Genomic DNA, 25994 nt, shown 5'->3' on the forward strand with positions numbered 1-25994 from the left:
ATAGTTTGGCAGAAACATTTTTACACACTGAAACAGAAAACTGTAGAGATAGGGACTAAGATATTGGATATTGTGACTCCACCCTGGTGGAACATTTTCAATAATATAGCGGTCCCTTCATGGATCAGACTGGCTTCCCACATTCTTGTGGTTTGTCAGTTAGGGATAGTGTTGTATTTAGTTTGTATTCAGTGTAAGGGAAAAGGTCGGTGGTCAGAATTCCGAAACCAGAGGATCTGGAAGGAACACTATGTAAAGGTGGAGGGAGATACGCCGGTTTAAGTCTTTTCCCCTGTATTTTGATTAAAGATTGTTGTTTCTTTGTGTTTGTTATTTTTAATAAAGGTTTTCCTTTTGTTTTTTTGTTTTTTTTGTGACGCGGTTTAATAAAGATATGTGTACCAAGTGGTGCAGGGGTGTTGGACCCCTCCATGCTTGGATGTGTGTGTAAAGTCTGTAATTTGACTCTCTGTATGCTGATGTACACTACATTTTCGCGGAATGGGAAGTGCATGTGTCGTGGGTATATTAGATAGGTCATTACAGGGGAAGGTTGACTATGGAGGGTCAGAAAAATTTTGCTCACCTTAAAAGTATGATACTTCAAGCACATTTTAGTATCACAGGGGGAAGTGAAAGATTTGCAAAATTTCTACATTTCCCCGAAGGTTGTTATTAATAAATGGGACCCTGTGTGGACATTTTAAATCAAAAAGGGTACCCAAGATGGCGTCCGTGCCTCGTGGCAGAAAGCCTGTGAGATTTTAAAACTGGACTCTGCAACGCAGACAGCTTGTGGATCGAAACCAAAGCTGCAGTTTCTGTGAAGAGAGACTTTGTATTTTGAAACCAGACAGGACTTTGAATTATGTTTTAGACCGAATTGGAGACAAATTTAAATTCGGTTAGGCCTATAGTTAAGGCCATCAAGCAGTTTACATATATAATCGGAAACAGATTAAGAAAGCCAGCGAGGCTGGACAGGCCCATCAAGTAACATTCATGACAAAGCAAGTCAATTATTGTGCCGGTAGATGCGATTACCGGCCATCTAAAAACAGTTAGTATAGATTGCTACCATTATTTAAAATAGCCCACCAAGATTAAGTCAAAGAACTAACCTGATTTGATGCGCAGATAAGGGTTTTCGAAAAGAGTATAATTGAAGGCCCCGGGTAGCAATCTCTCTCTTCTCTTCTCTCTCTGCTCTGCTCTTATCTTCTGCCCCTCACCTTCATGGCTGTCACTCTTTCCCCATCCCGCGCTTACACCCTGGCCTTTGCCCATGCCTTTTCCACTCCATCTGGAAACCGCCCAGGCACTGCATCGGGTGGACATGGACAATTCAGGCCAGGCGAGGCAGGACGCGATGAGGGGAGGAGGGAAGACCATCTGAGGAAGACCAACTGAGGAAGACCAGCTGAGGAAGACCAGCTGTGGAAGACCAACTGAGGAGACGAACTGAAGGTAGGCTTCAAATCATTGGGCCTTCAGTCTCAGCCAACCTGCGACTATCTTTATGCAAACTCAAACTGCCGGCCGAAGAAGAGGAATCATCCCTGCAAGGTAAAGTACCCAAACAGAGACTTTAACTTTGGGGCACTCGAACCTGGACAATGCCCTTGCAGTGCCCGGAGACCACGTGATGACGGCAGGCTCCAGAGAGCACCAAGAGTGAACCTGAACCCCACCGCTGTTTTGAGTTCAGCAAACCCCTTTGATTGGTGAGCATAAATTCTGGCCCCTCATAGCTTAATCTAGTTAGATATAGGGGGTGGGATAAGGATAAGGGGATTGTTAAGATAGTTGTTTTCCCTCGATGTGCCGTGTGTTCCCCATTCCCTGTATAAGTATAGTTATTTGTATTTGCCTGTAATTTTTATACTAGTAACTTCTCGTAAGACTGTATTAATTTTTCCTGTTTAATAAAATCCTGAGTTTTGCTTACATCCAAACCACCTGTCTACTTGAGTCTTTTCTGTATCGCTACCTGTACCTAAGTCTGGTGTCGTGAATCTCAGGGGCGTGGGAGCGATTTGAACCGCTCACGGGCAGTCAGAGGCATAACTGACTGGGCTCACGTGCCACCCCCTGCAGCTTATATCAGAGTGTTACAGTGAGTGGTGTGGGGTATATCAGAGTGTTACAGTGAGTGGTGTGGGGTATATCAGTGTTTCACAGTGAGTGGTGTGGTGTATATCAGAGTGTTACCATGAGGGGTGTGAGGTATATCAGAGTGTTACAGTGAGTGGTGTGGGGTATATCAGAGTGCTCCATTGAGGGGTGTGTGGTATATCAGAGTGTTACAGTGAGTGGTGTGGGGTATATCAGAGTGTTACCATGAGGGGTGTGAGGTATATCAGAGTGTTACCATGAGGGTGTGGTGTATATCAGAGTGTTACAGTGAGGTGTGTGTGGGTATATCAGAGTGTTACAGTGAGGGGTGTGTGGTATAACAGAGTGTTACACTGAGGGGTGTGGTGTATATCAGAGTGTTACCATGAGGGGTGTGGGGTATATCAGTGTGTTACAGTGAGTGGTGTGGGGAATATCAGAGTGTTACCATGAGGGGTGTGGGGTATATCAGAGTGTTACAGTGAGTGGTGTGGGGCATATCAGAGTGTTACAGTGAGTGGTGTGGGGTATATCAGAGTGTTACAGTGAGTGGTGTGAGGGTATATCAGAGTGTTACATTGAGGGGTGTGGGGTATATCAGAGTGTTACATTGAGGGGTGTGTGGTAAATCAGAGCTTTACAGTGAGGAGTGTGGGGTATATCAGAGTGTTACAGTGAGTGGTGTGGTATATCAGAGTGTGACAGTGAGGAGTGTGGGGTATATCAGATTGTTACAGTGAGGGGTGTGGGGTATATCAGTGTGATACAGTGAGGGGTGTGGGGTATATCAGAGTGTTACAGTGAGGGGTGAGGGGTATAGCAGAGTGTTACAGTGAGTGGTGTGGGGTATATCAGAGTGTTACAGTGAGGGGTGTGTGGTATATCAGAGTGTTACAGTGAGGGGTGTGGGGTATATCAGAGTGTTACCATGAGGGTTGTGGGGTATATCAGTGTGTTACAGTGAGTGGTATGGGATATATCAGAGTGTTACAGTGAGGGGTGCATGGTATATCAGAGTGTTACAGTGAGGGTTGTGGTGTATATCAGAGTGTTACAGTGAGTGATGTGGGGTATATCAGAGTGTTACAGTGAGGTGTGTGGCGTATATCAGTGTGTTACAGTGAGGGGTGTGGAGTATTTCAGAGCATTACAGTATGGATTGTGGAGTGTTTCAGAGTGCTAAAGTGTGGGTTGTGGAGTATATCAGAGTGTGTCACAGTGAGGCGGGTGACGTATATCAGAGTGTGTTACAGTGAGTTCACACACAGAATCACACAGAAACCCCACAGTGCAGATAGAGGCCATTTCGGCCCATCGAGCCTGCACCGACACATATCCCACCCGATCCCCGTAACCCCTACACCAACACATATCCCACCCTATAACCCCACATAGTTTAATCCCCCTAACACTAAGGGTCAATTTATCATAGCCAATCAACCTAACCTGCACATCTTTGGACTGTGGGAGGAAACCGGAGCACCCGGAGGAAACCCACGCAAACACGGGGAGAATGTGCAAACTCCACACAGACAGTCACCCGAGGCCGGATTCGAACCCAGGTGCCTGGCGCTGTGAGGCAACAGTGCTAACCACTATGCCACTGTGCTGCCCCTTTCTTACGAGGTATATCAGTATTACAGTGAGTGGTGTGGGGAGTAACAGCCCAGTGTGTGGCATATATCAGCGTGTTAGAGTGAGTGGTATGGGGTATATCAAAGTGTTATTGTGAGGGGTGTGAGGTATATCAAATTGTTACAGTGAAGAGTCTGGGAATACAAGTGTGTTACATTGAGGGGTATGGGTATATAAGTGTGTTAAACTGATAGGTGTGTGTCATAACAGAGTGTTACAGTGAGAGTTGTGGGGTATGTCAGATGTTTGCAGTGAGTGGTGTGGGGTACATCAGTGTTATAGTAATGGGTGTGGCATATGTAAGAATTTTGCGAGGTATATCAGTATTACAGTGAGTGGTGTGGGGAGTAACAGCCCAGTGTGTGGCATATATCAGCGTGTTAGACTGAGTGGTATGGGGTATATCAAAGTGTTATTGTGAGGGGTGTGAGGTATATCAAATTGTTACAGTGAAGAGTCTGGGAATACAAGTGTGTTACATTGAGGGGTATGGGTATATAAGTGTGTTAAACTGATAGGTGTGTGTCATAACAGAGTGTTACAGTGAGAGTTGTGGGGTATGTCAGATGTTTGCAGTGAGTGGTGTGGGGTACATCAGTGTTATAGTAATGGGTGTGGCATATGTAAGAATTTTACAGCGAGGGATGTTGGATAAAGCAGAGTGGTGTGGTTTATTATAATGTTACAGTGAGGGTGTGGGTTGTATCAGAGTGTTACATTGAGGGATGTGAAATTTATCATAGTAAGTTACAGTGTGGGGTGTGGGGTATATAAGAGTGTTACATGGAGTGGTGTGGATTCTATTAGAGTGAGGGGTTTGGAGTATATCAGTGTGTCTTACAGTGATGGAGGTGGTGTTTATCAGAGTGTGTCAGTGAGGCGGCCGGAGTGTATCAGAGTGGTGCGGGGTATATCAGTACTACACGGCAGCACGGTGGCAAGTGGTTAGCACTGTTGCCTCACAGCGCCAGGGACCCGGGTTCGAATCCGGCCTCAGGTGACTGTCTGTGTGGAGTTTGCACATTCTCCCCGTGTTTGCGTGGGTTTCCTCCGGGTGCTCCAGTTTCCTCCCACAGTCCAAAGATGTGTGGGTTAGGTTGATTGGCTATGATAAATTGACCCTTAGTGTTAGGGGGATTAAATACAGGGATAGGGTGGGATATGTGTTGGTGTAGGTGTTGCGGGGATCGGGTGGGATATGTGTCGGTGCAGGCTCGATGGGCTGAAATGGCCTCTATCTGCACTGTGGGGTTTCTGTGATTCTGTGATACAGTGGGGGGTGTGGTGTATATCAGAGGATTACAGTGGGAGGTGTGTCTTATGTTCATTAATAAATAGACATTCTTATCATGAACACAGCTAGTTTTTGCTAGACACTTTTATTGAGCACATGTGGACTAGGTACAGTATCTGTAGAGGCTTCCATCTTGACTGTTGTCTTGTGGGTAGCCTAGTGCCTCATGGGTAATGTAGTCTTAATATACATACAGCTGGGTAGTGTAGTCTTATACATACAGCTATATATAGCTCTACACAGCTCTACGGCTCCACCTAGTGTCCACTATAGAATGACATGTTATTGATCATTACATCCCCCTTTCTTTGAGGTTTAACAAAATCAATATCAATCAACTTTCAAGAAAAACAATAAAGAAAATATCAGTAACACTTTTGTTAGTGCTCTATAAACATAAACATTTTCAAAACAGTAAACACATTTTCAAAGCTTTACATTGTACTCAAAGATTAAGTCTATCAGGCTCTTTTACTTCACATGTGGATCTTCTCAACACGGGTAAGTCTGATGTGTCTTCATGAGATTGTTCTGGCGGTGAATGACAAGATGCAGTTGCGGCATTGTCATCAATCTGCTCTTTTATAGATCGAGGTCTCCTTGCGATCTTTGCTTGGAGAGGGTTTCAGTGTTTCCTTCACTCTTCATGCCATAACTCTCAATGTAATCAATGCACTCTCGAAAAACTGCTGGCAGCTGGATCCCATCATACAGCATAGTCCTCTCAGCAGCCTCGGCTAATGGAACACCAAAGATTGGCTTGAGGGAAGAAGGAGTATCCACCGGAACTGCTTCCTGCTCTGGTGCAGGCTTCTTCTTTTTCTTTTTCTCTTTCCACTGCTTAACAACATCTGCTGCGGTTATATCTTTGGACTTTTTCTCCTTGTGTTTTTCCTCTTTGTGCTTTTCTTCCTTTGGCTTCTCTTTGACCTTAAAGTCTTTTTCTTTCTTCTTGGAGAAACTAGGCTTTTTGAAGACATGGATACCCTTTGGCCTTTTCATCCTTGATGGGCCCTCTGCTTCATCACCTGAGTCATCTGGTCTGCTTATGGCACTGTTTATACGGTAGACTCTCTTGACCAGTTCTAAGTCTTCACAAGCTTTGTCACCTAGTAGAGAATCAAGCCCTTCAGCCACAACAGAAAACATGAGATGATGCACTTTGTCTTTGACTGTCACTTTAAGTCTGCATACACCTAAGCTATCTATTTTCTGTCCATTATAGCTCTTCAGTAGTACTGACTTTTTCTGTATTTTGGGCTTTTCTTTCATATTTTTTATGTCACTCATACTGATTAAGTTTGCTTTTGTCCCAGTGTCCAGTTTCAATGTAACTAATGCTCCATTTATCTGCAGTGGGATCATCCATTTGTCCACTTTTACTGCATTGACTTTATGTTCAGCATTGTCCATTTCTGAGGGCTGCACATTTTCTGTATCATTTTTGACATTGTCACATGACACCATTCGTACAAAAAATGTCTCACTTAAATCAGTGTCCTCAATCACATTAACTTGTTGCCCTTTCATTGTTTTTACTTTTGAAAAGCATTGTTTGGCAAAGTGATTCTTTCCATTACACTTTGTGTACATTTTTCCAAATGCTGGGCATTGTTTTAACTGATGTTTGTGACCACAGCATTTACAATTAAAATTTTCATCCTCCGATTGCTTTTCATTTCTGTTCTGCCCACGTTTCTTCCCCTTGTAGGACACAGTACCGACAGCAGCATTATCACTCATTACAATCGCATCATTATTGATTTCACTGAAAGTCTTCGCGTGCTTTCGAGCTAGCTCGCTGGCTTAGCATATTTTCACTGCATTTTCCAAATTTAGTTCGGTTTCTCTCAACAGATGTTCCCTGACTTTTTTATCACGAATAACAAACACAATCTGGTCACGAATCATGGATGCTTTGAGCTCAGAGAAATTACATGTCTGTGCTTTCAGTTTCAGATCAGTTATAAAGCTATCAAAAGTCTCATTTTGTTGCTGTGTCCGAGAACGGAAGATGTATCTTTCATAGGTCTCATTCTATTTGGGAGAGCAATGTGCATCAATTTTTTTTAGCACATCTTCTAATTTTGCTCTGTTCTCCTCTGGATTAAATACAAATGTATTAAATACCTCTATCGCCTGTGGGCCTGCAACCGTAAGCAGCAACGCTATTTTTCTTGTGTCTGGCTTCGTACCGAATCCGATGGCAGCAATGTAGAGTTCGAATTGTTGTTTAAAAATCCACCAATTGTAGTCGACATTTCCCTCGAGATTCAAATGCTCTGGTGGCTTCAAATTCTCCATGTCGCTTTTCACAATTTTTTAGCAGATATTTACAACTCTTGGTATCCTGGTACCATCTTATGTTCATTAATAAATAGACATTCTTATCATGAACACAGCTAGCTTTTGCTAGACACTTTTATTGAGCACATGTGGACTAGGTACAGTATCTGTAGAGGCTTCCATCTTGACTGTTGCCTTGTGGGTAGCCTAGTGCCTCATGGGTAATGTAGTCTTAATATACATACAGCTGGGTAGTGTAGTCTTATATATACAGCTATATACAGCTCTACACAGCTCTATGGCTCCACCTAGTGTCCACTATAGAATGACATGTTATTGATCATTACAGTGTGGGGTAGATCAGTGTCAGAGTGAGGGGTGCGTGGTATATCATAGTGCGATAGTGAGTGATGTGTGGTATATCAGAGTGTCTTACAGTGATGGAGGTGGTGTTTATCAGAGTGTGTCAGTGAGGCAGCCGGAGTGTATCAGAGTGGTGCGACGTATATCAGTACTGCAGAGGCCGGGACCCAGAATCCAAGATGAGCCCAGCAGCGAAGTCAAGGCCCAAGAGATGCGCAGCGTGGACCAGCAGTGGATTCGGGGCCCAGGGAAGGTGTGGCACCGGCCAACGGCGAGGTCGGGAGTACCACATTGCATGCTACGAAACCGAGGCAGAGAGGACCTGTGGGAAGGAGGGAGGAGGTCAGCAGGAGTATGTTTGTGTGTGTGTGCTAGGCCGATGTAGCAGAGCCTTGTCTTGGATCCCCTTGCCATTGGACCAAGACTTTGAATCAGGTGCTGATTATGGAGGCCTCGAGTGCAGACCAGGCACTGTGGACACTCTGGGTCTCTGCATCATTGGGAGTCATCAGGTTGTTTGTGAGGCGCAGGCTGAATAGGGCTTTCTTAGCGGGGTCTTTGAATGCTCCAGCAGAGACAAACCAGAACGCTGTACTGCTATCATAGCCCAGGAGCTCAGCCGTTTCAACATTGACATCATCGCCCTAAGTGAGACTTGGCGGGCAGGGGACAGCTAGCTCAAGGAGCAAAGCGGTTGCTACACAGTCTTCTGGAAAGACAATCCTGAAGAAGAACGTGTCCTCCATGGGGTAGGTTTCGCCATATAAAATGAACTAGTTGGACATCTCAGAGGCTCCCCTTGTGGTATAGATGAGTGCCTCATGACTCTTCAGCTCAAGCTAGCCCGGAGCCAGTGCGCAATGGTCATCCGTGCTTAGGCACAACACTGGAAACCACAGTCGAGACCAAAGAGGAATTCTGCTCCAACCTCGAACAATATCTGTCCCGTGTCCCAGCTGGTGACAAGCTGATCCTCCTTGGTGACTTTAATGCCAGAGTTGGAAAGGACACAGACCTCTGGGGAGGTGTGATCAGCAGAGAGGGGGTAGGGAAAGCCAAGTCCATCAGTACCCTCCACCTGATGAAATGATTAGAACATGGCTTTGTCATAACCAACACCTTGTTCTGTCAGAGAGAGAAGTGCAAGACTTCATGGCAGCACCCTCGTTCCAAGCACTGGCATCTGCTGGACTACATCATCGTCCGAGCGAGGGACTGCAAGGACGTCCGCATCACCCGCGCCATGACAGGAACTGACGACGGCTGAACAGACCACCATGTAATCCGCTCTGTCATCTCTAACAATGTAGCCCCAAAACAGCGGAAAAACAGAAACAATGCCGCAGGAAAATCAACGCAGGAGCATTCAAAGGCCCCACTAAGAAAGCCCTATTCAGCCTGCACCTCACAAGCAACCTGATGACTCCCAATGATGCAGAGACCCAGAGTGTCCACAGCGCCTGGTCTGCACTTGAGGCCTCCATAATCAGCACCTGTGAAGAGACGCTCGTCGCTCGACCAGGAAACAGCAAGACTGGTTCAACGAGAATGACCAGGAGATCCAGGAGCTAATAAGCTGCAAGTGCAAGGCATTCCTGATCTGGAAAAAGCAACAGATCTTGAGAGCAAGAAAGCAGCTCTACAGAAGCCTGAAGGCCGAGGTCCAACAAAAAACTCGCAACCTAAAGAACAGATGGTGGGTGGAGAAAGCACAGGAGATCCAGCAGCTAGCCGACCACCATGACGTGTGTGGATTCTTTAGTGCAGTCAAGGCCATCTACAGCCCAAGCACCCAAGGCCCTTCCCCACTGCGGGCCAAGAATGGAGAAGAACTCATCAAGGACAGAGAGGCAGTCAGTGCCCGCTGGAAGGAGCACTTAGAAGATTTCCTTAACCATGACTCTGTCTTCGACATGAGTGTCCTAAACTCCAACCCACAGCATGCCACCCGCCACCATCTCAGCACAACCCCAGCCCAGCATGAGGTTGAAAAGGCATACCAACAACTGAAGGACAACAAGGCCTTAGGAGCAGATGGAATCCCCGCCGAGGCACTAAAGCATGGCGGAGAAACACTAATGGCATGAATTCATGAACTCATTTCTCTTATCTGGAAGGAGGAGAGCATGCCAGGGGATCTCAGAGATGCCGTAATTGTGACCAACTTCAAGAAAGGTGACAAGTCCAATTGCGGTAATTAGAGAGGAGTTTCCCTGCTGTCTGCCACAGGGAAAGTCATCGCAAGAATCCTCCTCAATTGCCTTCTCCCAATGGCCGAAGAGCTCCTCCCAGAGTCGCAATGCAGATTCCGCCCACTAAGGGGCACAATGGACATGATCTTCACCGCACGCCAATTAGAAGAGAAATGCAGGGAACAGCACCAACCGCTGTATATGGCCTTCTTTGATCTCACAAAGGCCTTCAAAACCATCAACCGTGAGGGATTATGGAGTGTCCTCCTCAAATTCGGCTGCCCTCAAAAGTTTGCCACTATCCTCCGCCTGCTTCACGATGACATGCAAGCCGTGATCCTGACCAATGGTTCCACCACAGACCCTATTCACGTACGAACTGAGGTCAAGCAAGTCTGTGTCATCGCACCAACGCTCTTCTCGATCTTCCTTGCTGCAATGCTCCATCTCACCCTCATTTAGCTCACCACTGGAGTGGAGCTAATTTACAGAACAAACGGGAAACTGTTCAACCTCCGTCGTTTCCAGTCCAGATCTAAGGTCGTCCCATCCTCTGTCATCGAATTACAGTATGCAGACAACGCTTGCAGCTGTGCTCACTCGGAGGTCGAACTCCAAACAATCATCAACACCTTCACTGAAGCATACAAGAGCATGGGCCTTACACTAAACATCCGTAAGACAAAGGTCCTGTACCAACCTTCCCCCACAACACAGTGCTGCCCCCCGATTATCAAAATCCACGACAAGGCCTTGGACAACGTGGACCACTTTCCATACCTTGGGAGCCCACTGTCAACAAGGGCAGATGTCGACGACAAAGTCCAACACCGCCTTCAGTGTGCCAGTGCAGCCTTCGGTCGCCTGAGGAAGAGAGTGTTTGAAGACCAGAACCTCAAACCCGGCACTAAGCTCATGGTCTACGGAGCAGCAGTGATACCCGCCCTGCTGTATGCCTCAGAGACATTGACCATGTACAGCAGGCACCTCAAAGCACTGGAGAGGTACCACAAACGCTGCCTCCGCAAGGTCCTGCTAATCCATTGGCAGGATATGTGCACCAATGTCAGTGTTCTTGCTCAGGCCAACATCCCCAGCAACGAAGCTTTGACCATGCTCGATCAGCTCTGAAGGACGGATCACATTGTCCACATGCCCGATGCAAGACTCCCAAAACAAGTGCTCTACTCGGCGCTCCGGCATGGCAAGAGAACCCCAGGTGGGCAGAGAAAATGCTTCAAGGAAACCCTCAAAGCCTCCTTGAAAAAGTGTAACAGCGGCAGCGGTGGACCTGTGAGGAGCAGCGGCGGTGATGTAAAGAGCAAGGAGGTGGAGCTAGTAGGCCCCACAGCGGCAGCGGCGGACCAGTGAGGAGTGAGGCGGAGGTGGTGATATAAAGAGCGAGGCGGCAGAGCAGGTAGAAGCAACCAGAGATCAGGCCATCTTAGACTGGGTATTATGTAACGAGAAAGGATTAATTAGCAATCTTGTTGTACGAGGCCCCTTGGGTCGGAGCGATCATAATATGATCGAATTCTTCATTAAGATGGAGAATGAAGTAGTTGACTCAGAGACAAGGGTCCTCAATTTAAATAAAGGAAACTACGATGGTATGAGACACGAGTTGGGTAGGATTGATTGGAGAATGTTACTCAAAGGGTTGACGGTGGATAGGCAATGGCAAACATTCAAAGATCGCAAGGATGAACTACAGAATTTGTTCATCGCTGTTTGGCATAAAAATAAAACAAAAAAGGAGACTCAACTGTGGCTAACAAGGGAAATTAGATATAGCATAAGATCCAAGGAGAGGACATATCAATTGGCCAGAAAAAGCAGTAAACCTGAGGATTGGGAGCAGTATAGGATTCAGCAAAGGAGGACAAAGGGATTAATTAAGAGGGGGAAAATAGAGTATGAGAGTAAGCTTGCAGGGAACATAAAAACTGACTGTAAAAGCTTTTATAGATATGTGAAGAGAAAAAGATTGGTGAAGTTAAGCATAGGTCCCTTGCAGTCAGAATCAGGGGAATTTATAATGGGGAACAAAGAAATGGCAGACCAATTAAATACATACTTTGGTTCTGTCTTCACAAAAGAGGACACAAATAACCTCCCAGAGATGTCAGGGAACATAGGGTCTAATGAGAGGGAGGAACTGAAAGAAATCAGTATTTGTAGGGAAATGGTGTTAGGGAAATTGACGGGATTGAAGGGCGATAAATCCCCAGGGCCTGATAATCTACATCCTAGGGTACTTAAGGAAGTGGCCCTAGAAATAGTAGATGCATTGCTGGTCATCTTCCAAAATTCGATAGACTCTGGAACAGTTCCCATAGATTGGAGGGTAGATAATGTTACCCCACTATTCAAAAAAGGTGGTAGAGAGAAAATGGGTAATTATAGACCGGTAAGACTGACATCGGTAGTGGGGAAAATGCTAGAGTCCATTATAAAAGATGTAATAGCAGAGCACTTGGAAAACAGTGACAGGATCGGACAAAGTCAACATGGATTTAGAAAAGGAAAATCGCGCTTGACTAATCTACTGGAATTTTTTGAGGATGTAACTGGTAGAATAGAACAGAAAGAACCAGTGGATGTGATGTATTTGGACTTTCAGAAGGCTTTCTATAAGGTCCCGCATGAGAGATTAGCATATAAAGTTAAGGCACATGGGATTGGGGGCAAGGTACGGACTTGGATAGAGAACTGGTTGGCAGACAGGAAGCAAAGGGTTGGAATAAATGGGTTTCTCCGAGTGGCAGGCAGTGACTATTGGGGTACCACAGGGATCGGTCCTAGGACCCCAGCTATTCACAATATGTATAAATGATCTAGACGAGGGAACTAGATGTAATATCTCCAAGTTTGCAGAAGACACAATGCTGGGTGGGCATGTGTGCTGTGAGGGGAATGCCGAGAAACTCCACTATGATTTGGGCAGGTTGGGTGATTGCAGGATAATGTGGATAAATGCGAGGTTATCCACTTTGGTGGCAAAAACAGGAAGGCAGATTATTATCTGAACGGCAATAGATTGGGAGAAGGGGAAGTGCAATGAGACCTGGGTGTCCTTGTGCACCAGTCACTGAAGGTAAGCATGCAGGTGCAGCAGGCAGTTAAGAAGGCAAATGGCATGTTGGCCTTCGTAGCGAGAGGGTTCGACTACAGGGACAAGGATGTCTTGCTGCAGTTGTACAGGGCCTTGATGAGACCACAACTTGAGTATTGTGTGCAGTTTTGGTCGCCTTATCTGAGGAAGGATGTTCTTGTCATGGAGGGAGTGCAGCGAAGATTCACCAGCCTGATACCTGGGATGGCAGGACTGACGTATGAGGAGTGTTTGGTTCGATTGGGCTTATACTCGCTGGAGTTTAGAAGAATGAGAGGGGATCTCATTGAAACTTATATAATCCTAACAGGACTAGACAGACTAGATGCAGGAATGATGTTCCCGATGACTGGGGAGTCCAGAACCAGCGGTCACAGTCTAAGGATAAGGGGTAAGCCATTTAGGACAGAGATGAGGAGGAATTTCTTCACCCAGAGAGTGGTGAACCTGTGGAATTCTCTACCACAGAAGGCAGTGGAGGCCAATTCATTAAATATATTCAAGAAGGAGTTAGATATATTTCTTAAGGCTAAAGGGATCAAGGGATATGGGAAGATGACAGGGACAGGGTACTGAATTTTGATGATCAGCCATGATCTCATTGAATGGTGGGGCAGGCTTGAGGGGCTGAATGGCCTACTGCTGCTCCTATCATTATGTTTCTATGTTTCTATTCCCTCCGACACCTGGGAATCCCTGGCCCAAGACAGCACAAAGTGGAGGAGAAGCATCCAGGATGGCGCCGAACACCTCGAGTCTCTTTGCTGGGGGCAAGCGGAAGCCAAGTGCAGGCAGCGCAAGGAGCGCACGTCAACACAAGCACCCCACCCACCCGCCCCTTCAACCACTGTCTGCCCCACCTGTGACAGAGACTGTAGGTCCCGCATTGGACTAATCAGTCACCTGCAAGCTCATTTTTAATGTGGGAGCAAGTCATCCTCGGTTCCGAGGGACTGCCTAAGAAGAAGGAAGAGTCTTTGGAATAAAAAACACAATTTCTAAATTTGCAGATGATACCAAATTGTGGGGATAGTCAATACTGAGAAGGAATGCAACAAATTACAGGAGGACATTAATAGACTTACAGAAGGGGCACATAATTGACAACTGAAGTTCAACACAGATAAATGTGAGGTATTACATTTTGGTAGGAAGAATAGGGACTTCAATTATCACTTAGAGGGTGCGAGTCTAGGTGAGGGAGAGGAAGAAAGGGATCTCGGAGTACAAATACACAAATCACTAAAGGTTGTGGCAAAGGTTAGCAAGGCCATAAAAAAGCACACCAACAGTCGGATTTATTTCTAGATGGAGAGAACTGAAAAGTGGGAAAGTTATGCAGAAACTGTATTGTGCTGCCTTCCTTTAGGAATTTATGTTAATTTTCAAGTTAATTCAGGGGTTTAATTAATTTGGGTCGATTCCCATTGTGTGCCGCCACCTAGTGGATATTTGGTACCTAGCAAGTGCAGTAAAGCGCAGTAAAGTGCGGTAAAGTAAGTGCTGTAAAGTAAATTGCTGTATATCACAAGACCTGCAGCTCGACACATGGTCTGGGAAGTTATTTTCTTGTTACGCTTCGGCCTTGGACACTATTTGTCTCTTCACTATTCTGCCCTTGCAGCACGTTCCTATGCAGAGCTAGACAGGTAGCTAACAAGTTGATATCTTCCCATAAAAATCACAAGGCTTGACTTTTCTTGTAAACTTTACTGAAAGATTCTTATTGTGAAACTGAAATACAATACAGAAGTGGAAGCATACATTAGTACACAAGCACATAACTGATATGCATACACAAATTTAGGTAAGCATGAGCAAAACAGTACATTTGGCATGTAACTTACCAAAACACGTGAAAACACAGCTTACTGTGAATATACATTTAGCAAATTGAAAGGCATTCTCTTACATTCACTTTAAATTAGCCCTGTACATAGTGCATCAAAATACAGCTACAAGTTAACCAGCTAGACACAGAGAGCGAGCAATTCACTGCTAGTTGTGTAGGTTTGCTTATAAAGGTTACAAACTAAACATTTTCTGCAAAATATAGTGTACACTAATCATCTACAACATTCTCAAGTACTTACAGACAAATAGGCCTAGAAATTCAGTTGGGCGCGCCAGCCGTTAGCGCCTTAGGGGGAGTAGATCTCGAGCACTAGGCGCTTAGCAGCCGGGTGCAGCGCGATCTGCGCCTCGCCCCATCTTCAGTACACATTTAGCGCCGGCGCAATGTCTTAGCGCGCGCCCTGCTGCGCGCGCAGATCATGACGTCATTTCGTCATGCAACGCCCTTTGTGCGCCCCGAACCGGAACTTCACTCGCGCCGGGCCATTGTGCGCCGGGCGGCCCTAACGACTGTGAAGTGGAACGGTACACAGCCGAGGCGGGTAAATGGGAGCGCTAATTAAAGGGCACTTACCCTGCACTATAAAGGCCAGCCATTTTGCAGCATTCACTCTTGTGCAACGGTTTTTTGGAGAGAGACCAAGGAGGAGAGCTTACTGTTTTGGACCAACACTAGGACAGGTATTTTTGGCTCAGGCCAGAGCTTAGCAATTATCTTTGCCTTCATTGAGAGCTCAGTGTTTGCCAGCATATAATGGGGGCTGCATTGGGTGCCAACGCTGACTTTCAGCCTTATGCCAGAAGGGCTTACAGACGCCGTGAGAGAGTGGCAGCCCTGGCTAGATGCAGAGGGGGCAACAGGCGTCGCCAACTGAGGCCTTACCCACCCAGGGTATACCGCCAGCAGTCCTCCTATCTGACCATGTCTGCCACGATGTGTGTTAGGAGGCTGCGATTCAGAAGGGAGGTGGTTGCAGACATCTGCCAGCTGCTTCACAGAGATCTGCAGCCACAGCTGATGTGCAGGACGTCTCTGTTGGTGGCAGTGAAGGTGACGGTGGCTCTCAACTTCTATGCCACCGGCTCCTTCCAATCCACTGCTGGGGACATCGCTAACATCTCCCAGTTCGCCGTGCATTGCTGCATCTGCCAGGTGACCGAAGCCCTTTTCAGAAGGAGACATCAATTCATCTCCTTCCCCATGACCCTGGACAAGCAGCAGCAGCGTGCAGCGAGATTTGCAAGAATAGCGGGCTTCCCCATGGTGCAGGGCGCCATTGACTGCACGCATGTGGCTTTGCGGGCACCTCTGGAGCATGCCGAGGATTACCGCAACCGGAAGGGCAACCATTCCCTCAACTTACAGCTGGTGTGTGACCACAGGCAGCGCATCCTAGCTGTCAATGCCCGCTTTCCAGGCAGCAGCCACGATGCCTTTATCCTGCGACAGACAACTGTGGCTGACATGTTCCAGGCACAGCCTCACCCAAGAGGATAGCTTATCGGAGACAAAGGCTATCCTTTGTGTACCTGGCTCATGACCCCGCTCCGTGTGCCCACAACCCCTGCTGAAGAGGCATACAACGAGAGCCATCAAGTGACTAGGAACATCATAGAACAAACAATCGGCGTCCTCAAGCAACGGTTCCACTGTCTCGATCGCTCCGGGGGAGCCCTCCAGTATTCGCAGGAGCGAATTCGTCGTCATTTGCTGCATGCTGCACAACCTGGCTATCCACAGGACTCAGGCACTGCCACCTCACATTGGACCACCACCTCAGGAGGAGGAGCAGGAGGAGCAGGAGGAGCATGAGGAGGAGGAGGACGAGGAGTACCAGCCCAGGAGGGAGGCAGAAGGCCCAAGGGCCGCCCGTCGGCGGCTTATTGAACGTCACTTCTAGGCCCCCTGTCAGGGAATGGCTTGTGCCAATGAAAGAACATGATTGCAGCCGCTCCGCAAGCCCTCAGCCGGTTAAGGCAACAAACACTTCAAAGATCAAACATGGACAATGTTAATAAATAAAATGCTTTATTGTACAAACTCAGGGCCCTTCCCACATGAAAACCAAAAACAGACGAAACCCCCAAAAAACACTCAAACACATTACTCGCTCCCACAACCTGGAGAGGATTAACAAAACAGTGCAACTAAAATGGCCGTCATCCTCAGCCTTCGTAAAAAACAAACATCCAATTCTCGGCCTTCAAAAAACAAACATCCAATTCTCGGCCTCAAAAAACAAACACAACTGGTCACACATTCGACTTTTTGGCCCGCTAGGGCGATGCCTTGGCCATCTTTGTGTGGCCCCTGCCCGCCCTGCTGCTCCTCCTCAAAGTAAGGCCATTGGCTGCTGCAAGGCTGGGGGCAGGCTCCAGAGGGGCACATGTCGTGACGGCAGATGCCCTTGGGGGTCGGCCTAGTCGAGGTCTGGCCGTCGAGCGGGCGGCTGTTGAATGCTACAGCTGTGGCTGGCCAGCATCAATCGCTGCAGCAGCTCCTGGCAGCTCCACTGAGGGAGTGGCAGTGGTGGCTGGAGGAATGGGGGCAAGCTGGCGGATGGCAGGTGCTCGCTGGTTGCCTGAGGCACTGGCACTCACCCGGGCCAGCACTGCAACATGTGCACCAATCTGCCGAAGGACAGACCGCTGTGCTGCTGCAGCGCGCCGGGTGCCCTGGCGATGCCTGGCTGACACAGCGAGTGTGGCAGCAGTGAGTGCCCGTGTTGACCTGTTCAGTGACCTCATCAGAGCACCCAGTGACTGCACGGCACCACTGATCAGCTGCCCACTCGCTGCCTGAGCTGCCCCGAATGACGCCCGACTCGCTGCCTGCTCTGCCCCAAATTCCGCCAAACTGATGGCCTGTGAGGCCCCAATGTCGGTGACACTCCGAGAGAGGGACTCGATGGCCTCAGGCAACCGTGCCACTACCCCCATGAGCTCCGTGTGCCAGCGCTCCGAGTCCGCGGGCAAGCCCTCGAGGCGTTCCATCTCCTCGGCGAAGACCATCTCCGGACTGGAGGCTGGACTCTCCCTCTGGGGAGAAGGCCGCCAAGCTGGCCGACCCTTCCTGCATTGCTGGACGCTGCTGGGCCCAGCAATTGGACTCCCCTCCGACCCTTCCCCCTTCTGGGGAGAAGGCCGCTGAGCTTCCACCCCCCTCCCACGTTTCTGCAGGCCGCAGGTCCCATGAGCTCCCCTCCCCTCCAACACTTCCGCCACGCTCCCCTCCAGGGAAGACGTGTCCCCTACATTCGCATGGGTTGCCGCGAATGAGGGTTCCCCTGATGGGCCACCTTCCTCTTGCTCCTCCTCCTCCTCCTCTTCTGAGGGGCTGTCACTGGCAAGTTCAGGGACCTCCTCCTCACCATCTGAAAGCAGGAAGGCACAAGAGTAGCTTTCGAGTGAGGAGAGGGCATCAGCGAGGGATGCATGAGTGGTGGCATTCAGCGCATTGGTCGGACAGTGGCAAAGGATGTAGATCTGATGCGCAAGTGGGACGAGAGAGGTCCAAACGTTGATGTCCTTACCATTGGTGCCCAGAACAGGGTCGGCATCTCCACATGCAACAGGGCCAATCACCTGGCCACCCATGATGCGCTCCATGTGATGTTGCAGCTCGGTGAGCGGCTGGATCTGGGGTCGGCCTCCCCCGGTCGCAGTCCGGCTCTTCCTATTATTGGCCAGCTTGGCCTGCAAGAGAAAGGATGGCCTCTAAGTACAGTGTGTAGCCCTGATCTTGTGTGCACTGCCTCCCATGGTGGAAAAGCCTGGTCAGTGTGTAGCCCTGATCTTGTGTGCACTGCCTCCCATGGTGGAATAGCTTGGCCAGTGTGTTAAGTGCAGAATGTGCAATTGATGTTCACGCCTGTCCCATAGCTGCTGGATGAAGGCTGGCCATTAGGGCTTTCAGGTCCCTTTGCCCATAATGTGAGGTGCACATGCAAGGATTAGGAGGTCACTGGAAAGGGTACTCACCCTGACAATCCGAGTGAGGTCATTAAACTTTTTGCGGCATTGGACACCGGTCCTGGGGACCTCGCTGTTGGCTGACACCTTGCTGGCGATGTGCCTCCAGGCTCTCCGGTAGACGCGGACCGGCGCCTTCCTGCCATTGTCCGGGTACAAAAGATGGCGCCTCTTCTCCACACCACCAACCAGCACACTCAGATCACGCTCTGAGAAGCGCTGCGCTCGTTCACGGGCCTTCTGCATGGCTTCAGGCGCTATTTGGGTCCAGCAGCAGTGTTCAGGCCTAGCTGGAGGGCTCCACTATCCAGGGCGTGGCAGCAGACCAAGTCGACCCTTCCCCCTTAAGAGCTGGCCGGCACCAGGGTGTCTGCTGTCAATCACGAGATGGCCGCACCTGCGCTGCGCCCGGCCTCGGCGCTCTCGCTCAGCACCTCCGGCTTAGTGCCTAAAGAGAGGCGTGCAGTGCCAGTTTTAGCGCTCGAGCAAACTCTTAGGGCGAAGCTAATGAATATTGGAGAAGTGGCCTCAATTTGGCGGCGGGTGCAAACTTTAGCGGCCGCCCGACTTTACCGCCCCAAAAGTGGCTACAATGAATTTCTAGGCCTAAGTGTCCAAGGCCGAAGCGTATCAAGAAAATAACTTCCCAGACCATGGGCTAGAAATTCAGTAAGGCCCCGCCAGCTTTGCGCCCAGTTACCGCCCAAAGAGGGCTTCTGCGCCAATAGAGGAGTTTACGCTGATATTCAGCGCAGCGGTAATGGCGGCGGTAGCCAGTAGCGCTGCGCCGGCACCGATGACGTCATCGGTGTGCGCAGTGCCCCGGTTCCACCCCGATACCGGCCCGACCCCCATATTTAGTTGCGGCCGCCTCTTCCGCAGCGGCCGCAAACAACGTTCTGCAACCGTGGCCGTCCTGCAGCCTTAGTGGCGCTAGTTAAGGTGGAGGTGCGGCCGGCCGCTTTTTCGGCGGCCGCCTGCCCGCACCTCCTTCCCCGGCCTCCTCCACCCCCCCCGCGGCATTGCCGGCTGCTTTCCGCGAGCCCGGCACTTCTCCGTGGTGCCGGGCTCATTTGCCGGCACTATCAAGCGGCGATCTCCCCGTTGCAGGCACCTCCCCCTTAAGAGAAGGAGGAGGCCTGCAGTACCGCAGCCTGCCGCTCCGCAGTGGGTGGCGCAGCGGCACCTACAGCGCTGAAATTCAGTTTCAGCGCCCCAAGCGGGGGCGGGCACACCCTGGAATAGCGCCCGGTTCCGACTTGGGGCGCAAAAACTGAATTTCTGACGGTCGCAACTGGCTCCGCGCGCAGCGCTAACTTTTGGGCGCAAGCGAGCTGGCGGGGCCTTACTGAATTTCTAGGCCCATGTGTCGAGCTGCAGGTCTTGTGATATACAGCAATTTACTTTACAGCACTTACTTTACTGCACTTTACTGCGCTTTACTGCACTTGCTAGGTACCAAATATCCACTAGGTGGTGGCACACAATGGGAATCGACCCAAATTAATTAAACCCCTGAATTAACTTGAAAACTAACAGAACTTTGGTTAGACCACACTTAGAGTACTGAGTACAGTTCTGGTCGTCATATTATAAAAAGGATACAGAGGCACTTGAGAGGGTGCTGGGATGATTTACAAGGATGATACCAGAAATGCGAGGGTATACATACCAGGAAAGGATGAACAGGCTGGGTCTCTTCCTCTTGATAAAAGAAGGCTGAGGGGTGACCTAATAGATGGCTTTAACATTATAAAAGATTTTGAGAGATTAGATATTCTAGGGAGTGTTTCCACTTGTGAGGAATAGCACATTGGATACAAAACTGGCTTAGTGGCAGAAGGCAGAGGGTGATGGTCGAAGGTTGTTTTTGTGACTGGAAGCCTGTGGCCAGTGGGGTACCACAGGGATCAGTGCTGGGTCCCTTGCTGTTTGTGGTCTACATTAATGACTTGGATATGAATGTAAAGGGTATGATCAGTAAGTTCGCGGATGATACAAAAATTGGTAGGGTGGTAAATAGTGAGGAGGGTAGCCTCAGTCTGCAGGACGATATAGATGGGTTGGTCAGATGGGCGGAACAGTGGCAAATGGAATTTAACCCGGAAAAGTGCGAGGTGATGCACTTTGGGGGGACTAACAAGGCAAAGGAATACACAATGAATGGAAAGACCCTCGGCAAGACGGAGGGTCAGAGGGATCTGGGTGTGCATGTACACAGATCCCTGAAGGTGGCGGAACAGGTGGATAAGGTGGTAAAAAAGGCATATGGGATACTTGCCTTCATTAGCCGAGGCATTGAATATAAGAGCAAGGAGGTTATGATGGAGCTGTATAAAACACTGGTTAGGCCACAGCTGGAATATTGTGTGCAGTTCTGGTCGCCACACTACAGGAAGGATGTGATCACGTTAGAGAGGGTGCAGAGGAGGTTCACCAGGATGTTACCAGGGCTGGAGCGCTTCAGCTATGAGGAGAGACTGGGCAGGTTGGGTTTGTTTTCCTTGGAGCTGAGGAGGCTGAGGGGGGACATGATTGAGGTGTACAAAATTATGAGGGGCATAGATAGGATGGATGCTGAGGAGCTTTTTCCCTTAGTAGAGGGGTCAATAACTAGGGGGCATAGATTCAAGGTAAAGGGCGGGAGGTTTAGAGGGGATTTGAGAAAGAACTTTTTCACCCAGAGGGTGGTTGGAGTCTGGAACTCACTGCCTGAAAGGGTGGTGGAGGCAGAAACCCTCACAACATTTAAGAAGCATTTGGATGTGCACTTGAAATGCCATAGCATACAAGGCTACGGGCCAAATGCTGGAATATGGGATTAGATTAGACAGGGCTTGATGGCCGGCGCGGACACGATGGGCCGAAGGGCCTCTATCCGTACTGTATTACTCTATGACTCTATGACTCTAACTAGAGGCCACCAAGAAATCCAATCGGGAATTAAGAAGAAACATCTTTACCCAAAAGTAGTGAAAATGTGGAACGTGCTACCACAGGGATTGGTTGAAGCGAATAGTATAGATACATTTAAAGGGAGGCTGGACAAGCATATGAGGGAGAAGGGAATATAATGTTATTCTGATAGATTTAGATGAGGAAAGATGGGAGGAGGCTCATGTGGAGCATAAAAGACTGTATGGACTGGTTGGGCTGAATGGCCTGTTTCTGTGCTGTATATCCCACGTAATCCTAGGTAATCATATAATCATAGCAACTTACAGCAGAAGGAGGCCATTCTGTCAATCATGTCCACGCTGGCTCTCTGGAAGAGAAGTCGTGCTTAGGCCCACGGCCCGAAATTTTGCACAACCCTGTAATTCCTCAAACTCAAGAACCTATGCAACCGCCTTTTAAAATTATTGAAGGAATCAGTTTGTGCCTCCTTTTCAAGTTGAGTGTCCCAGAGCCCAACAACTCTGAGTGAAAACAATTCTCCTCATTCCCCCTCTAGATCTTTTCCCAGTGATTTTAAATCTATGACCTTTGGTTATTAATCCACTCGCCAGAGGGAATATGTTGTCTCTCTGAAAACACCTGACGAAGGAGCAGCGCTCCGACAGCTTGTGATTTCAAATAAAGCTGTTGGACTATAACCTGGTGTTGTGCGACTTCTCACATTTGTCCACCCCAGTCCAACACCGGCATCTCCACATCACAAGTAATATGTCAATATAGGGAAATGGCATGTGTATATTGGAACATGAATGGCCATTGTATGTTAGAATGAGAATATTCACAGGATATTTCTCACATATCAGTATTGGGCAATGGGCTGTATAAAATGGAACATATCCTGACCCAAGGAAGGATATACATGTCATAGAGGGAGTGCAACGAAGGTTCACCAGACTCGTTCCTGGGATGGGGGGATTGTCCTATGAGGAGAGATTGAGTAGACTAGGCCTATATTCTCTAACGTTTCGAATAATGAGAGGTGATCCCATTTAAACAAACAAAATTCTTACAGGGCTTGACAAGGTAGATGCAGGGAGAATGTCTCCCCTGGCTGGGGTGTCTAGAACCAGGGGTCACAGTCTCAGAATAAGGGGTCGGCCACTTAGGACTGAGATGAGGAGAAATTTCTTCACTCAGAGGGTAGTGAATCATTGGAAATCCCTACCCCAGGGGGCTGCGGGGATAGTGGGATAGTGCTGGAAAATGGAGATGAGGTAGAAATACACCCATGATCTTACTGAATGGCGGAGCAGGCTCGAAGTTCCAAATGGCCTACTCCTGCTCCTATTTCTTATGTTCTTATGGAACATTAATGATCACTGAACTGAGAAATTATTCACGTCGCACAAATAAATGGGTAATAAATATTGAGGAAGGGCATCAATGAATAGAGGAATTGAGAAGGGTACCAGTGAATGAAGAAATTGGATGGGACCAGTAAATGGAGCTAATGGAGTTTGCCAGCAGTGAAGAGGGGAACTGGGGGAGGGTAGCAATAAATGGCAGATTCGGGAAGAGTTCCATTAAATAGGGGAATTGCAGGAAGGCGCCAATAAGTAAGTTATTGGGGGAAGGCACCAGTAAATGTGGCAACTGTGGAATGCACCAAAATGTTGGAATTGAGAATGCACCAGTTAATGGGGCATTTGTAGAAGGCACCACCAAATGGGGGATTGGGGAAGGCACCAGTAAATGGGATATTTGGGAAGGCACCAGAAATTGGGGGATTGGGGAGGGCACCAGAAAATGGGAGATTGGGGAAGGCACAAATAAATGCGCAATTGGGGAAGGCACCAGTACATGGGGGATTGCAGAAGGCCAACAGTAAATGGGGATTGGGGAAGGGCACCAGCAAATGGGGGATTGGGGAAGGCACCAGTAAATGGGGTTTGGGGAATGGCACCAGTAAATGGGGGATTGGGGCAGGGACCAGTAAATGGGGGATTAGGTAGGGCACCAGTAAATGGGGGATTGGGGTGTGCACCAGGAAATGGGGGATTGGGGAGGGCACCAGTAATTGGGGGATTGGGGAGGCCACCAGTAAATGGGGGATTGGGGAGGCACCAGTAAGTGGGGGATTGGGGAAGGGACCAGTGAATGGGGGATTGGAGAAGGCACTAGTAAATGGGGGATTGGCGAGGGCACCAGTAAATGGGTAATTGGGGAAGGCACCAGTAAATGGGGGATTGGTGAGGGCACCAGTAAATGGGGGATTGGTGATGGTAACCGGTAAATGGGGATTGGGGAGGACACCAGTAAATGGGAGGTTGGAGGTATGCACCAATAAATGGGGGTTGGGGAAGGCACCAGTAAATGAAGGATTGTGGGAGGAGGGCACCAGTAAATGGGGGATTTGGGAAGAGAACCAGAAAATATGGGACTGGGGAAGAGAACCATTTAAGGGGGGATTGGGGGAGGAGGGCACCAGTAAATGGGGGATTGGGGAAGGGCACCAGTAAATGGGGCATTTGAAGAGGCACCAGTAAATGTGGGATGGGGCACCAGTTAATGGGGGATTGGGGAAGAGAACAAGTAAATGGAGGATTTGGGAAGGGCACCAGCAAGTGGGGGATTGGGGAATGCACCAGTGAATGGGGGATTGGGGACGAGTACAAGTAAATGGGGGATTGGGGAAGGCACCAGTAAATGCAGGAATGGAGGAGGGCACCAGTCAATGGGGGATTGGGAAATGGCACCAGTAAATGGGGGATTGGGGAAGGCACCAGTAAATGGGGGATTGGGGACGAGAACAAGTAAATGGGGGATTGGGGAAGGCACCAGTAAATGCAGGAATGGAGGAGGGCACCAGTCAATGTGGGATTGGGGAATGGCACCAGTAATTGGGGGATTGGGGGGCACCAGTTAATGGGGATTGGGGAAGGGCACCAGTAAATGGTGAATACAGGAAGGCAGCAATAATGGGGTTTGCGGAAGGCACTAATTAATGGGGGATTTGAGGAGGCAGCAGAAAATGTCGGATTGGGGAAGGCATCAGTAAATGCGGGAATCTGGGAGAGCAGCATTAAATGGGGGATTGGGGAAGGCAGCAATAAAGGGGGGTTTGCTTGGGGGGCACGAAGAACTGGGGGATTCTGGAGGGGTACAAAAATAGGGGATTGGGAGGGCACCAGTAACTGGGGGCTTGCGGAAAGGTACAGTAAATGGGGGATTGGGGGAAGGCACCAGTAAATGGCAGATTGGGGGAGGGCACCAGTAAATGGCAGTGTGGGGGAGGTCAACTGTAAATAGAGGATTGGGATAGGGCACCATTAAATAGGCGATTGGGGAATGGCACCAGTAAATGGGGGATTGGGGAATGGCACCAGTAAATGGGGGATTGGGGAATGGCACCAGTAAATGGGGGATTGGGTAAGGCACCCGTAAATGGGGGGTGGGGGATTGGGGAAGGCTCCAGTAAATGGGGAATTGGAGAAGGGCACCAGTAAATGGGGGATTGGGAAAGGGCACCATTAAATAGGGGATTGGGGAAAGCACCAGTAAATGTGCGATTGAGGAACAGAACCAGTAAATGTGGGATTGAGGAAGGCAACAGTAAATGGGGGACTGGGGCGGCACCATTAAGTGGGGCATTGGGGAAGGGCACTAATAAATGGGGGATTTGAGGAGGCACCAGTAAATGGGGGACTGGGGAATGCACCAGTAAATGGGGGAATGGAGGAGGGAACCAGTAAATGGGGGATTGGGGAAGGGCACCAGTAAATGGGGGATTGTGGAAGGGCACCTGTAAATGGGGGCTTGGGGAGGGCACAGTAAATGGGGGATTGGAGAGAGCACTAGTAAATGGGGGATGGGGAGGCAGCTGTAAAAGTGGGAATGGGGAAGGCACCAGTAAATGGGGGATTTGGGAAGCACCAGTAAATGGGGGATTGGGGAAGAACCAGTAAAAGGGGGATTGGGGGAGGGCACCAGTAAATGGGGGATTGGGGAAGGCACCAGTAAATGGGGATTGGGAAAGTCACCAGTAAATGGGGATTGGGAAAGTCACCAGTAAATGGGGGTTTGGGGAAGGCACCAGTAAATGGGGGATTGGGGTGGGCACCAGTAAATGGGGGATTGGGGAAGGCACCAGTAAATGGGGATTGGGGGAGGGCACCAGTAAATGGGGGATTGGGGAAGGCGCCAGTAAATGGGGATTGGTAAAGGCACCAGTAAATGAAGGATAGGGGATGCAACAGTAAATGGAGGATTG

This window comes from Somniosus microcephalus, unplaced genomic scaffold, assembly GCF_052327205.1.
Source record: "Somniosus microcephalus isolate GS21.2 unplaced genomic scaffold, FLI_Smic_1.0 unresolved_chr3, whole genome shotgun sequence".
In the NCBI taxonomy this organism is placed as follows: Eukaryota; Metazoa; Chordata; class Chondrichthyes; order Squaliformes; family Somniosidae; genus Somniosus; species Somniosus microcephalus.